Source organism: Panthera uncia, chromosome C2 (assembly GCF_023721935.1).
Source record: "Panthera uncia isolate 11264 chromosome C2, Puncia_PCG_1.0, whole genome shotgun sequence".
Classification (NCBI taxonomy): domain Eukaryota; kingdom Metazoa; phylum Chordata; class Mammalia; order Carnivora; family Felidae; genus Panthera; species Panthera uncia.
The window spans coordinates 129003127-129018043 of NC_064810.1; the positions used below are offsets into that span (position 1 = coordinate 129003127).

The 14917-nt window shown below is 39.5% G+C and overlaps 1 protein-coding gene and 1 pseudogene across 1 annotated transcript in view; one reads left to right on the forward strand and one right to left on the reverse strand.

Annotated features, from left to right (window-relative positions):
- Window positions 1-14917, forward strand: part of PIK3R4 (phosphoinositide-3-kinase regulatory subunit 4) — a 199683-nt gene that overhangs the window by 84916 nt on the left and 99850 nt on the right. The window lies entirely within an intron of this gene.
- LOC125922006 (succinate dehydrogenase [ubiquinone] cytochrome b small subunit, mitochondrial-like) lies at window positions 9195-9689 on the reverse strand (annotated as a pseudogene).

Consider the following 14917-nt stretch of genomic DNA (forward strand, 5'->3'; position numbering starts at 1 on the left):
TGCGTCACTGGGCTGACTCCACGGGGAAACCAAGTTGGATGAACTTATTAAATCGTAGAGTGCAATGTAAATGTTGAAGTGTGGTTATGACCTCAAGAAATGTCTTGCCCTACTGAAACTGTTAAGTTTTGAGGGGCAGCAGCTACAGATTATTGCACAGAAAATGGAGGGCATTAAACCAATTCTCTCTATGATGCCTTTCTAATATTGCCTAAATGTATTTTATATCCTTAATGTTTCCCACAAATTCACCCATAAAGGTCTACTTGATTTTAGTCCACTAGAGCTGATGACTGAGGTAGTTTAGGAAATTGGCTTATACTTTGCATTTAAAAAACATGAATGAATCCGTAATTGTAACCTTCTGAACTGTTCCAAGCATTAGCTTATTGAGGATACATCCCTAGAAACATAGAAATGCCAGTTCAATAAGATAATGCCCAAACTAACATTTAGCCCTGTGCTTGGCGTACAGAAAGCAGCCAATAAAGTTTTTAAGAAACAGAGAAAATTATATAAAGCACTGCAGGCTTTTGAATTAGATTGGAATAATATCTTGAGATGCCTTTCATTTTAATTTTTTCCAAAACCTACAAGGGAGGCAGGAAACTTGACCTGTCTACTAATTGAGATAGTTCTTAAGAGGAGATCCAGGGAATTTGGGCTGACTGGTGATGAATTAGACAAAAGACTGGTGATGAATTAGAACACACATCTGTGGGTTGAAATATGGGAGTCCAGGTTGACTGATGGGCTGAAGCTGAAGATGGGGCAGACACGCTGGGAACCTGGGAAGGCATCACAGAGGGTCAGAGAAAGGGAGGCTGAGTAGAGAGTGGAGCTTGAGACTCAGCACTCTCGATTTTGTAGCATGGTGGACCTGTACTGCTCTGGAGAAGAAGGTAAAAGCAACAGGCCCCGGCCTGAAGAATTGAGGATCACACATTTTGAACACCTGGAAGTCAAATGCTGCCTGCAAAACCCAAGGTTGTTCTGGGCGGCTAAGAACTAGTCTGGCATAACAAGCTGTCTCATTTGTCTTCATGACTGACATCTGATGGAGTCATTTGATTCTCATCAAGCTCCATGACAAATGATGGTGGGTATGAGTTATTTGGCTCTTAAACAATGTAAGTGCAACCCAGGCGGTCTCCCTCCTTCCCCCTTTCAGAAGGCAGTATCCTCTTAGCTACAGGGACAAGCAGAAAATTCCATATTACCAGAGTTCCCCCAGCATCTTAGGTGTTTCATTCTGTTCTGTTAGCTACCCTCCTCCTTCTGTGTGTAGTGCTGGTGTTTCTAAGTTTCAGTGCACATGATAGGCTGAGCTGCCATGAGGATGGGTGGTTAAAGCCTCCCTTTTTTGCCCCATGGATCATTCAGTTATCCTAAGACTGTCATATCAAGGCAAACAGATAGAGTCAAATTTCATTTATGAAAGGGTTAGGCAATTTCTCCACCTTTTTTTGTTTTTTGAACATTTATTCATTTTTGAGAGACAGAGAGAGAGCGCAAGTGGGAGAGGGGCAGAAAGAGAGGGAGACACCGAATCCCAAACAGGCTCCGGGCTCTGATAGGTCAGCACAGAGCCCGATGCAGGGCTCGAACTCATGAACCATGAGATCGTGACCTGAGCTGAAGTCGGACACTTAACCGACTGAGCCACCCAGGTACCCCAGCACAGGTTTCTAGGAAGGGAAATAAAAAGTCAATTTCTCTTTCCCCTGGATGAGGGGAAGAAGTGGCTGCCCTTTTGCAATTCCCTGTATGAGGCACAGACAGACCACTTCCTTTTGTTAATTATACCAAGTACAAACATACTGCCCAAACACAGACATTCTCTTTCTAGGCTGGGAAAAAAATAACCAAAACCCATTCGGAGCAGTAAAAGATTTTTTCAATTAGCACAGAGTCTTGTCCAGCCCTTGGAGTCAATGGGCCCCATTGATTGTGTAGAAGTGTATTTGATTTCTCTTCTGCTCTGTTCTCATACCTACTGGCATAATAGAAAAGCTGTATTATTAGTCTTCAATGACTATTTTTTTTTTTATATAACATATGGATTAGATTAAACTCTTCTGGTTTAGCAGTAGGGAGCTATTTTAACTCTTCCTTGCATCTACAACACCCTATATGCAAAAAATGTTCCATAAATGTTGCTTATGGCGATAACAAATAAGGGAGACTGACTTGGGTCTTTTTCTATAATCATGCTTCTCCTTTTGCCACTGCCAGTCTCTTTCTGGAGAGAATTGCAAAATAGATCAAGATGTCTTAAGTCATCTTTGCTCTCTGTCTTTGCTGCCTCCCAGCATCAGTGGCAGAGGGGTCTCCTGGTGGTCCTATTGCTTCCAGTAAAACCTGTTCTTGTTGTCTGAAATAAAATTAATAAGCACTTAAAGAGTTACCCTTCCAAGGCTTGTACATAGAACAGAGATTACCAACTAAAATTCCCACTGGAGTAGATGGATGACTTAAACGAGGAGAGGGGGTAGATAGCTCCTTCTCAGCTCCAGTCACATACTGTGACGAGGAACGGAATGCTGACCTAGTACTGCCAGTTATTTCAATATTTAAAGACAAATTTTTAAAGGCTTTATTTATTTTTAAGAGAGAGAGACAGAGCATGTGCAGGGGAGGGGCAGCGAGAGAGGGAGACACAGAATCTGAGGCAGGCTCCAGACTCTGAGCTGTCGGGACGCAGCCCGATGCGGGGCTTGAACTCACTGACCACAAGATCATGACCTGAGCCAAAGTCAGATGCTTAACCGACTGAGTCACCCAGGCGCTCCAGGGTTTTTGTGTTTGTTTGTTTGTTTGTTTGTTTATTTGTTTTGAGAGAGACAGAGAGAGAGAGAGACAGAGAGAGAGAGAGAGAGAGAGAAAGAGAGAGAGAGAGAGAGAGAGAGAGAGAGAGAGAGAGAATCCCAAGGAGGCTCCACACTCAGTACAGAGCCCGATGCAGTGCTCAATCTCACGACCCTGGGATCATGACCTGAGGCGAAATCATGAGTTAGACGCTTAACCGACTGAGCCACCCAGGTGTTCTCTTAATTTTTCAAGAAAAGCTGGAAAGCTTGATTTTATGTAAAATCTTCAAATTTTTTAAGTGAGGTATATAACATGATACCATTTAGGTAAATTAGAACACAAGGACACATTGTGTGGTATGTGAATTATATCTCCATAAAACCACTTTAAAAATCACATACACACACACACACACACACACACACATACACACAAGAATACAAGCACACAAGCCCACTCCTAGCTACCTATCTAACAAAAATGGATGGATACTTCCATAAAAAATCCAGTATAAGAAAGTTCAAAGCAGCTTTATTTGTAAAAGCCAAAAATGAGAGATAAGCCAAATGCCCCTTGTTGAATGATGGTTCCATAAATTATTACCAAATCAACTATTGATAAGACAAAACTGAGTTAAAAAAAAAAAAAAGGCAAAACTGAGTCAAGAACTACCCTCACAAAATCTTTGTAGTGCTTCATGGTGGGAAGGGCAAACAAAGGCAAGATAGTTACTGACATTTCGAAGTCTGCTTTGAGGGGAGTCTTTCAACATAAGGAAGTGGATCTTGATTAAAACTAGGTAAGGGTAATGATGCAATAGTTTAGGACTGATAGACCCAGCAAGGCAAAGCAAAGGGTTTAAAGCAACGAAAAGTATAAATTATTGTTTGATGAGTTTCTTTCAGGAAGTTGCTGGAATGAGTAAAAAAGTGGTTTGCAATTTTTATCTCCCTGGACAAGAGTTTACTGAAGCAGTAAAATCATACTGATGATACCAATGGAATAGTAAAGTCACATTAACGTAGACAGTAAGCTGTATGAATGTAAATGGTTTGGGTTCTCACCTTCCATAAGAGAATGAATACCTTGTGGTAGATTTATAAAATGGATACTACTCAACAATAGAAAATGAATAAACTACTCCTACATGGATGAATTTTAGAGGCATAATGGTGAGTGAAAGAAGGCAGATGATGAAGAGCATATACTGTATGACATGTCCAAGAACATGTAAAATATTCAGAAACAGGCAAAACTAATCTATAGCAATAGAAACTGAATAGTGGCACCTCTGAGCGGGGAGGGGCAGGTGATAGCTGTATTGCCCGCTAATATTGCCTGAGATGGGGCACAAGGGGACCTTAACAGAGTGTTGGAAATATTCTATGTCTGGGTGGTAATTACATGGAGATTCACTGAGCTTTATACCTAAAATTAAGAGACTTTATGCACTTTAAAATATATATCTGACCTCAATTAAAAAACATGACTGCATTCAAAGAAAAAGATATGTATTATACATATTAAAAGAGTTTTCTGGGGTTGGGGTGGGGAAAGAATGGGAAGTATAAGGATAAAAGGAAATTATGAATGTAAACAAACAAGAGAGAGACCTGGCAAGAATCAAAGATGCCAACACATCAGGAACTGCAATTATGTAATGACTCACTCAACTTTCTCCTCTTGATATCCCAAATTATGTATATTTAAAAGATTTTTTCTTGAGAGAGCGAAAGAGATAGAGTGCAAGTGGGGTAGGGGCAGAGAGAGAGAGGGAGACAGAGAACCCCAAGTAAGCTCTGTGCTGCCAGTGCAGAGCCCAACGCGGGGCTTGGTATCATGAAGTGCGAGATTATGACCTGAGAAGAGATCAAGAGTTGGATGCGCAACTGACTGAGCCACCCAGGAGCCCCCAAAGTTAATTTTTTTAAAAAGATAAAATGAACTATAAAATGTACATGTGTCAAATATTTTGTTTAAGTCGTTAATAAGGTAACCAGTAAGATGTTACAACCACTTCAAGAGACAGTTTATTAAGAGCAGAAACTTACAGGGCATAAAGAATTTTGAAATGAATTTTCCAAATAGGTGCAAAATGGATCCACCAAGTGGACCTATCTATTCATCTATGCAACAACGAATTGCATTTCACTGGACACAATTAAATTGCATTTATCTGGACAAGAATAATTTATATTATCAGTTTTCTAAAACTAACATAATTTTAAAAATAAATAAATAAATAAAACAGGGGCACCTGGGTGGATCAGTCAGTTAAGCTTCTGACTCTTGATCTCGGCTTAGGTCTTGATCTCACAATTCATGAGATGAAGCCCCGCACTGGGCTCTGCATTGGCCATGCAAAGCCTGCTTGGGACTCCCTCTCTCCCTCTCTTTCTGCCCCTGAAACACATTCTCTCTCTCTCTCAAAATAAATAAAGAAACTTAAGAAAAAAGTTAACCAAAATTAAAAAAAAAAAAAGACCAAAGGTAGTGAAAGGAAGAGTTTACTTGGATGGGTGAGCTAGAGAGGATACCACCAGTGAGCCTTTTATACCCTTTCTTAATATATATGTATATATACATACATATGTTCATAAAAAGCATGTTATATATATGTATACATACAAATACAACACTAGGAGTTCTGAGTAAAACATGTATACAGGCCTGTTTTAGCCCTTGAACCTTAAGTTTTCAAATGCTGTTTTAAAAGGTTAAATGTTTGAGTTTCCTAAAACAGCAAAATCATACTGATGATGCCAGTGGAATAGTAAAGTCACGTTAATGTAGAGAGTAAGCTGTATGAATGTAAATGGTTTGGGTTCTCACCTTCCGTAAGAGAATGACCCTGAAGGGGTCCCTAAAGGTCAGGGACCCCTAAGGGTCATCTGTTTCAAAAATGCCTCGAGTTACAAGAATGACACCGTCTTGCAGATTTTTGGCCACCAGTCAGCAAAAGGGGTACACTTTAAGAGGCAGCCCCGTCTTCCAGCTGTCCAGAAATCACCCCCTACTTCCCAGCCACCTTTCTTCCTGCTGGTGTGGCTGGTCCTGATTCTAAAATCTAGGTGGTTTTTTGTTTGTTTGTTTGTTTGTTTAATTTTTTAAGTCTATTTACTTTTTGAGAGAGAGAGCAACAGAGCACGAGCGGGGTAGGCACAGAGAGAGAGAGACACAGAATCTGAGACAGTCTCCAAGCTCTGAGCTGTCAGCACAGAGGCCGACAAGGAGCTCCAACTCACAAACCCATGAGATCGTGATCTGCGCCGAAGTCGTATGCTTAACCGATTTAGCCACCCAGGCACTCCTAAAATCTAGTTTCATTGTGTGTTTTTATTTTTGGTTTTTAAATTTTTTTTAAGTTTATGTATTTATTTTTTTAGTAATCTCTACACCCAACAGGGGCTCCATCCCACGACCCCAAGATCAAGAGTCACATGCTCTTCCAACTGAGCCAGCCAGGTGCCCTTCGTTGCATATTTTTAAAAAAATCTTACATAAGAGATGCTAATCTGGATTTCTGATGGAATATCAAGATGTCTTTTTCATGGTCATTTGTCTTGTTAGGTTTCTTTCTCAGGCAGTGGGAGAAGATGCAGTCCAATTCTTGATCATGAGCCAGGAGGAAAGGCAGAGAGCTCTCAATTTCACAAAAGGAACAAAGCTTCATTTATAGCATGCCACTGCACATGATAGAATTTCATGAGTCAGTCGATAAGGATAATTAAACAGTGTAGGTCAAGGACTAGATACAACCATTCAACTTCCTTAAAATCCATTAGGCAAAAGCTTGAGGAATATTATTTAAAAGCTGCAATATTTAATCATTGGTGCATTTCTTAAAGTGCCTTATTGCTGCTAAACAATGTTGAGAAAGTAATAAAAGCCCAAACCCTCAGCAATATTACTATATTTTGAAATTAATTTTTTGATAAAGGAATAATCTTTTCTTTTCTCCCTCTGTCTGAATTCCTTACTCTTGGCCTTCCTTCCTGTGCTTTACTCTCCTTGGACTGGTGTCTCTCCCCTTCAAAATCCTTTTTCCAGGAAGCATGCCAATTTTTCCCCTCATCTTTTATCACTCAAGTTTTTCAGCCCTTTAAAAAAGTTTTTAAGTAATTTTTTGTTAAGTTTATTTATTTATTTACTTAGAGAGTGCAAGTATGAGTGGGGGAGGGGTAGAGTGAGAGAGAGAGAGAGAGAGACAGAGAGAGACAGAGAGAGAGAGAATCCCAAGCAGGCTCTGCCCCATCAGCACACAGTCTGATGCAGGGCTCGAACTCACTAAACGTGAGATCATGACCTGAGCCGAAACCAAGAGTTGGATGCTTAACCGACTGAGTCACCCAGGCACCCCTCAGCACTTTTAATACATAGTTTCTTGTAGCACATTTTAAAATATCAACTTTATTGAACTGTAATTCACATATAAAATGTACCCGTATTGAACCCAAGTTTGCTGGGTTTTGACAAATGTCTATACTGCTATCGCCATCACCACAATCAAGATCGAGAATATTTCCATCACCTCAAAAAGTTCCCTCATACTCTTTGCAGTTAATTTCCCCACTCCACCTCCACTTTTGTCCCCAGTATACTATTGATATGACTGTAAACTAGCTTTGCCTATTCCAAAGTTTCATATCAATGGAATCATACAGTATGTTCTGTTTGGGGTCTACCTTATTGGGCTTTGTAGAATGTTCTTGAGATTTATGTGTTATTGTGTGTATCAGTTTTTCTTCTTTTGATTGCTGTGTTGTATTCCATTGTACAGATATACCACAATTAGTTGATCCATTTCCTTGCAGTTGGAAATTTGGGCTGTTTCCAGCGTTTTGCTACTATAAGTAAAGCTTATATGAACAGTTGTGTACAGGTTTTGTGTGGACATGTATTTTCATTTCTCTTTGGTATTTACACATACATATACATGCACATACACACAAATATATGTGATTATATGATAAAATGTATATTTAACTTTATAAGAAAACTGCTCAGTTATTTTTTGTAGTGGTTATACCATTTTATATTCCTACCAGCTGGTATGAGATTTTTCAATTCTTCCACATTCTCACCAACACTTGATATTGTCAGATTAAAAAAAATTTATTACATAGCATTTTATTTTTTTATTAAAAAATTTTTTTAGTGTTTATTTATTTTGAAAGAGAGAGGAAGAGACAGACAGACAGAGCACAAGTGGGAGAGGGGCAAAGAGAGGGAGACAGAATACAAAGCAGGCTCCAGGCTCTGAGCTGTCAGCACAGAGCCCAATGTAGGTTAGAACTCACAAACTCTAAGATCATGACCTGAGCCAAAGTTGGATGCTAACTGACTGAGCCCCCCAGGGGCCCCATATAGCATTTTATTTTTTAAAAAAACTTTCTTCTCATAGAAAACATTTTCACATTAAAGATTCCTAGAGTGTGAAAATAACAATTTTTTACTTACAGTTTTATATTTGTAGGCAGATTATTTTAGGACAAGTAAAATAACCGCATTTTAAGATTAAATCTCAGTTTAGAATCTGTAATATTTTGATCCATCTCTAAAGGGGCCTCTAAAGTACCTGCATGGAACTTCTCTATACTCAAGCTCTCCAGGCTCTTCTTTCCAGGATTTAGAAATTAGTAATGTGAAATATCAGTATTTCCTCATTTTAAGGTTTTCCGAGGACATGTAACCATCTGTAACTGGTATCGACTGAAGAGAGAGAGAAGTTTTTAAAAATTAAACACTGGGGCGCCTGGGTGGCTCAGTTGGTTAAGCACCTGACTTCCATTCAGGTCATGATCTCATGGTTTGTGAGTTTGAGCCCCACGATGGGCTCTGTGCTGACAGCTCAGAGTCTGGAGCCTGCTTCAGATTCTGTGTCTTGCTCTCTCTCTGCCCCTCCCCTGCTCACACTCTGTCTTTCTCTCAAAAAATAAAAAATAAAAATAAAAAAAACATAAAAAAATAAACACTGACTGATTTTCTGCAAAGTCTTTACTTATGAGTTAACAATCTTTCCCTTTCTCTGTCATTCCCAGGACAAATAAAGAAGTTTGATCATTTTTTGATAGCAATAAAGCTGAATTCCCTTCAAGAGTTTGGTTAGCTAAAAGGCAAAAAGCTCATATATGATGTTTAGTTATCCTGTGAGTCTTGTGAGAAGCTGGGAGACAACCCCATAAGCTCACCAGAATAAGGAACCCCGTCTCCAAATTTCTTGGATACAATTCCTCTCGAACCTTTTCCCCAAAGACTAAATTCTAAAAATAACCAGGTGATTAGGAGAAGAGGTTTGTCTCACCATTGGACTTACCTGCTATTGCCTCTTTATCGTGAGTTGAATGGTGTGACAGAGCAGAGGCAAAGAGGTGTACAATCAGTTCTCAAGGTGTTAAGTCAAAAAGGTCAGAGCTTCCACGGTGTGGCAACAGCTTTGCGGATGCCCACATCATGACAATTGAAATAACAAAGCCCAACAAAGGTGAAAGCCGAGAGGGCCCAAACACCTGCCTTGGCAGCTTTTTGCAAAGCATCTCCTCGACCATAGTAACCACTTGTCCAAGGCCCCAGTGACTATGGAGACTGAGGGCTGCAGCCAGGGGTAGTCCATCACAGAACCAGGATTGAAATAAGCAGCTGGAATTAGGCCCAGGAGCAAAACACTGCCAACCCTCTCACCAGTCCAGGGGAGAGATGCAGCCTTGGAACCCCAACGGCGGTTGGGTTGAATGTGCTGTGTTCTACACCATCCTGGGGCAGGTCAGTCCTGGAGAAATGCTGAGACACGAGCCAAGTCTGACCACTGGGATTCGTAGCAACAGAGCTCAGCCTCCTCGGGCACTGCCCAGGACACGCAGCCTCCAGAGACTCCCCATCTCTCTCCTGAAGGCTCAGGTCACCCCCAGATTTAAAAATTTTTGTTGCTCTAGTGGATGTGTAGAGATATCAGATTGTAGTCTTAATTTACATTTGTCTGCATGCCAATGGTAGCACATCTTCATATGCATATATCTTCTTTTGTGAAGCCCCTGGCACTGTTTTGATTTGCAGCCTGGGGCCTTTTTTTCTGTTTCTCAAACACTACTAACTTGTTCCTCCTCACTATCCTTGACTTGCTTTGCATTTGCTCTGAAGTTCTTCCAGATTGTCTCAGACTGACTCCTTTTCATCAGTGAGATCTCATCTCAAATAACACCTCAGAGAAGCCTTCATTTTTCATCACCTTACCCTCTATGGTTGTCTTTAGAAGACTTTTATAACTGCCTGCAATTATCTTATTTCTGTATTTGTTTATTTTCTTTTGTTTCAGAAGTTTTAAAAAAGTTTATTTTGAGAGAGAGAGAGTGAGAGAAAACAAGTAAGGGAAGGGCTGAGAGAGAGGGAGACAGAGAATCCCAAGCAGGCTCCACCCTCAGGACAGAGTTGATGCAGGACTTGAACCCACGAACCGTGAGATCATGACCTGAGCCAAAATCCAGAGTCTGACACTTAACAGACTTAGCCACCCAGGTACCCCTATATTTGTTTACTTTCTTATCATTTGCCTATCTCCACTGTGATGTAAACTCCACAAGAGTGGGTCTTTGTCTGGTTTGTGGTCAAGGAGGAAAATGAAACTATATAATCAAAGACTGGATACAACCATATGACCTCCTGAAAATCCATTAGTTGAAAGCCTGGGAAGCATTATTTAAAAGCTGCAGTATTAGATTGTTAGTGCATTTTTAAAAGTGCTTTATTGTTGCCGTTAAGAACAGTACATGGGCCAGTGTAAGTGCTCAATAGGTATTTGCTCAACAAATGGCAGTGCAGAGTTCACAAAGTGCTCTCATAAGAGACTCACTTCAATCGTCCATTTATTCCATTCACATTTGCTGAAAACTATGGAAATATGCCAACCATTATGAGGATATAAAGAGGAATCATTATTCCTCCTCTCAAGTTGCTTGTGATATTTTTTTAAAAAATGAGTTCTTATTGCCATATTAATATATGTTAATGATAGAAAGTTAAATAGTACAGAAGAGAAAGTCACTGCTTCTTCTCAGAGATAACCATTATTAGTAGTTTCCTTTGTATCCATCTAGAATGTAGACAATTATACACATGTACACATACACGTACACATATACAGACACACACACACACATCCCCCAAAATGGCATCTTAAGAAAGCATAGGGGCTTTTTTTTCCAAAAATTTTAATGTTTATTTATTTTTGAGAGAGGGAGAGAGAGTGAGCGGGGGAGGAGCAGAAAGAGAGAGGGAGACACAGGATCCGAAGCAGGCTCCGGGTTCTAAGCTATCAGCACAGAACCTGAATCAGGGCTTAAACCCACGACTGTGAGATCATGACCTGAGCTGAAGTCGGATGCTTAACTGACTGAGCCACCCAGGTACCCCAGAAAACATGGTTTTTAAGTTGTTCATGATGTTATGGTGGAAACTAGGGTTGCCAGACTTAGTAAATAAAAATATAGGGAGCTCAGTTACATTTGAATTTCAGACAAACAACAAATAAAAATTTTTAGCATAAGTATGTCCCAAATATTGCATGGGATATACTTCTACTAAAATGTTTTTGGTTGCTTAGCTGAAATTCAAATTTAACTGGTTACCCTGTGTTTTACCTGACAATCCTGAGTGGAGACAGATGTTCCAAATGATCAGTTACAATATGGTGCTATATTTTCAGTAACAGAAGTCAAGACACAGGTTGAGGGACCACCGAGGAGAGACTGACTAACTCTGCCAGGCAAAAACAGCAAAAGCAGACAGTTGCACTGGGACCCAATATATGGATAGGAGCCTGATAGATGGAATTAGAGAAAAAGGTCAGGAAAGAGCATATGCAAATGAAAGCTGTGGAGAGATTGGGCAGATTTGGAAAATAGTATGACATTTAATGTCAGAGAGGTTTTAGGGCCCAAGAAATTCGTGGGGATAAAATAGCTGGAATAGGAAGAAGGTAAAGGGCAAATGGGATCAGATTATGATAGATTCTATACACAGGTCAAGAGGGGAGCTATTATTCTGTGGACGAGCATTTGCCAGACTCTTTTTACCTCAGCCTTTAAAAAAAGAAGTTGTGGAACCCCTTTCATAGAAATATGTAATCTTTCAAATCCTTTTTGAATTTATTTTTAAATCATTTTTATGGTATATTGTAATTGAGCGAACTGAAGCAAAATTATATAGCTATTGTATTATGAAGTTTATTTTAAATACGCTCCTGAATGTCAGTAATATATGGAGACAAATCTTTAGTATTCCCCAATTAACAATGAATGCATGCTGCTTAATTTACTTTTAATTCTGTAATAAGTTTGATTTGTCAACTAATAAATTAGGATGTGACATATTATACAGTTTGGCTTTGAGGCCAAGTATATACGAAAGTGTGGAAGTGAAATTTAATTTTGTTTTATGGCATCAGAAACCGTTTATATTCTTTTCACGACCTGATGTGTGGAATTCTTGCACTTTTGCAGCTTTAAGAACAGATTTGTTTTTGTCTTTTAATGTTTTGTTTCTTTTTTTTTTTTTTTAAGTTAATTTATTTTGCGAGAGAAAGAGAGAGGAGAGGTGAGGCAGAGAGAGAGAGGGAGTAAGAGAATCCCAAGCAGGCTCTGCACTGCCAGTGTGGAGCCCTACTGCAGGGCTTGAACCCACAAACCATGAGGTCATGACCTGAGCAAACCAAGGGCTGGCTGCTTAACCAGTTGAGCCACCCATGTGCCCCTAACATTTTGTTTCTTAATGACAGGATAGGAGACAAGGTTTCAGACTTTTCTTGGTAAATAACACATGGCTTGGTATGCACGGGATTTTCATCCAGCAAAGTAAATTACATTCCAGTCAAAGGGAAAAGAATTGCCACTATATTCCCTCTTTTTAACACTGTTTTTGTAATTACTTGATGCACCTTCAAAGCTTTTGATAAGAATCATGCAATTTACAGATCTATTGATGTACATGAGGCAAATTGGTATTATTATAGTTTTTTCTTCCCATTATCTTGTTATATTGCAATATTTATGTTCTACAGGCTTTCTGTCTTTAACCAGTGGTTATACAGGTTAGTGAATTATAAGGCTAATGTCCTTAAAACCACCATTCATGTCAGAAGACAGAGATTTTCCTCCACATGTTCTGTCCCAGTCTCAACTCATCCTTCCCTCGTGACAAAGCACTATCTTAACTTTATGATATTTACTTCCTTATTTTTCCTTACAGTTTTATAATCCAAGTGTGCTAGACTTGAGACTGAATTCTATAGTTTTGCCTGTTTTTTTTTTGTTTGTTTGTTTTAAAGTTTGCTTTTTGAGTCTTTTAATTTACAAGTTTCCTCTTCATATCTCTTGTTTTTCTCTTTGCAATTATTTGTTCTAGAAACATGAGAATTACTCCTGTAGCTTCCCACAGTTAGATTTGTGGATTATATTCCCCTTTTAACATGTGCCTCGGTCCTCTTATTCCTATAAATTGGTATTTGGATCTTGAGGCTTAGTGAGATTCAGACTTAATTGTTTTAGCAAGATCATTTCACAGTTGGTGATATATTCTTCATTAGGACGCACATAATGTTTGATTGTCTCTCTTTTGTACCCTGAGTCACTATACATGCTTAATGTTCAGATGATTTAGTTATTTAGGGGTTGCAAAAAGTAATATTCTTCTTCTCACTTTTCTTCTTCATTTATTTGTTGGAAATCATTTATAAAGAGAAACTTTGCCTCAACTATTATTTGATTATGTAGTATAAAGTTCATATAGGAAAGGCAGGTTAAAGAATTCCTTCCTTTAACTTCCTGATTTTCTAAATGAATAACATCTTCAAGGTGACCAACTAGCTCTGTGTGTGTGTGTGTGTGTGTGTGTGTGCAAGTGTGCACGTATGTGTGTGATACTGAACTCATGAATTTAAACATTATTGATGTGTTCAGACCTCCCATAGATATTATCCTTATTCATCCTAAAATCATCTCGTCTTTAAGACAACTCTTCAAGTTGGCTTCCAAGTCCTCAAAAGATACATTTTTGAAGTCTGTTAACAAGAAGAATTTGGGTGGAAGAAAAGACCACAAAGAAAATAGGAATTTTGCACCAAAAAGATTTGGTTTGGCTGGCTTAAGGAATTTTGTTTTTTAGTCTGTGCATACCATATTTCACTGGAAATTGAATTTTCTTTAATGTTGTGAGTCTCATGCCAGTGTGGGTGGCAAGATTTACCAAAGACAAGCACTATTAGAATGTGAGTCATAGAAACTCTACCTGACTGAAGAGAAATAAGAGGTTGTCTGACAGGTCCAAACTATCTTTCTTGCTGGGAAATAACCATGACTGGCCTTGAAGAGGAACCACCCTCTCCTGTAGGTGATGCATAGCTGAGCTTTGGCAATAATTTACAGTCTCTGGAGCATTGGTGCTGTCTGATATGTCCTCAAGCCTCTTTGCCGTTAATTGCAGCTTCTCTTACTAGACTCTATGTTTAACCCCTTTGAAACTGTTTAGTATAGGGAAGTGTTTGCTTTCTCAGTGAAATATTTTAAACACACAGAAAAACAAAAAGGGTAACATTACAAACATCTGAACAAGATGTTTGTTTAGATCTGAACAATCTAAAATTCACAAGTTTTAGGGGCACCTGTGTGGCTCAGTCGGTTAAACGTCCAACTTCAGCTCAGGTCATGATCTCACGGTCTGTGGGTTCGAGCCCTGCAGTGGGTTCTGTACCAACAGCTGAGCCTGGAGCCTGCTTCGGATTCTGTGTCTGCCTCTCTCTTTCTGCCCCTCTCCTGCTTATGCTCTTTCTCTCTCTCTCAAAAATAAACAAACATTAAAAAATAAAATAAACTCTGCCCCAATTTAAAAAAAATAAAGTAAAATTCACAAATTGTATTATTTTGTCATACTCGCTTTAGACCATTTTTAAAAAGAAAGAGGGGCGCCTGGGTGGCGCAGTCGGTTAAGCGTCCGACTTCAGCCAGGTCACGATCTCGCGGTCCGTGGGTTCGAGCCCCGCGTCAGGCTCTGGGCTGATGGCTCGGAGCCTGGAGCCTGTTTCCGATTCTGTGTCTCCCTCTCTCTCTGCCCCTCCCCC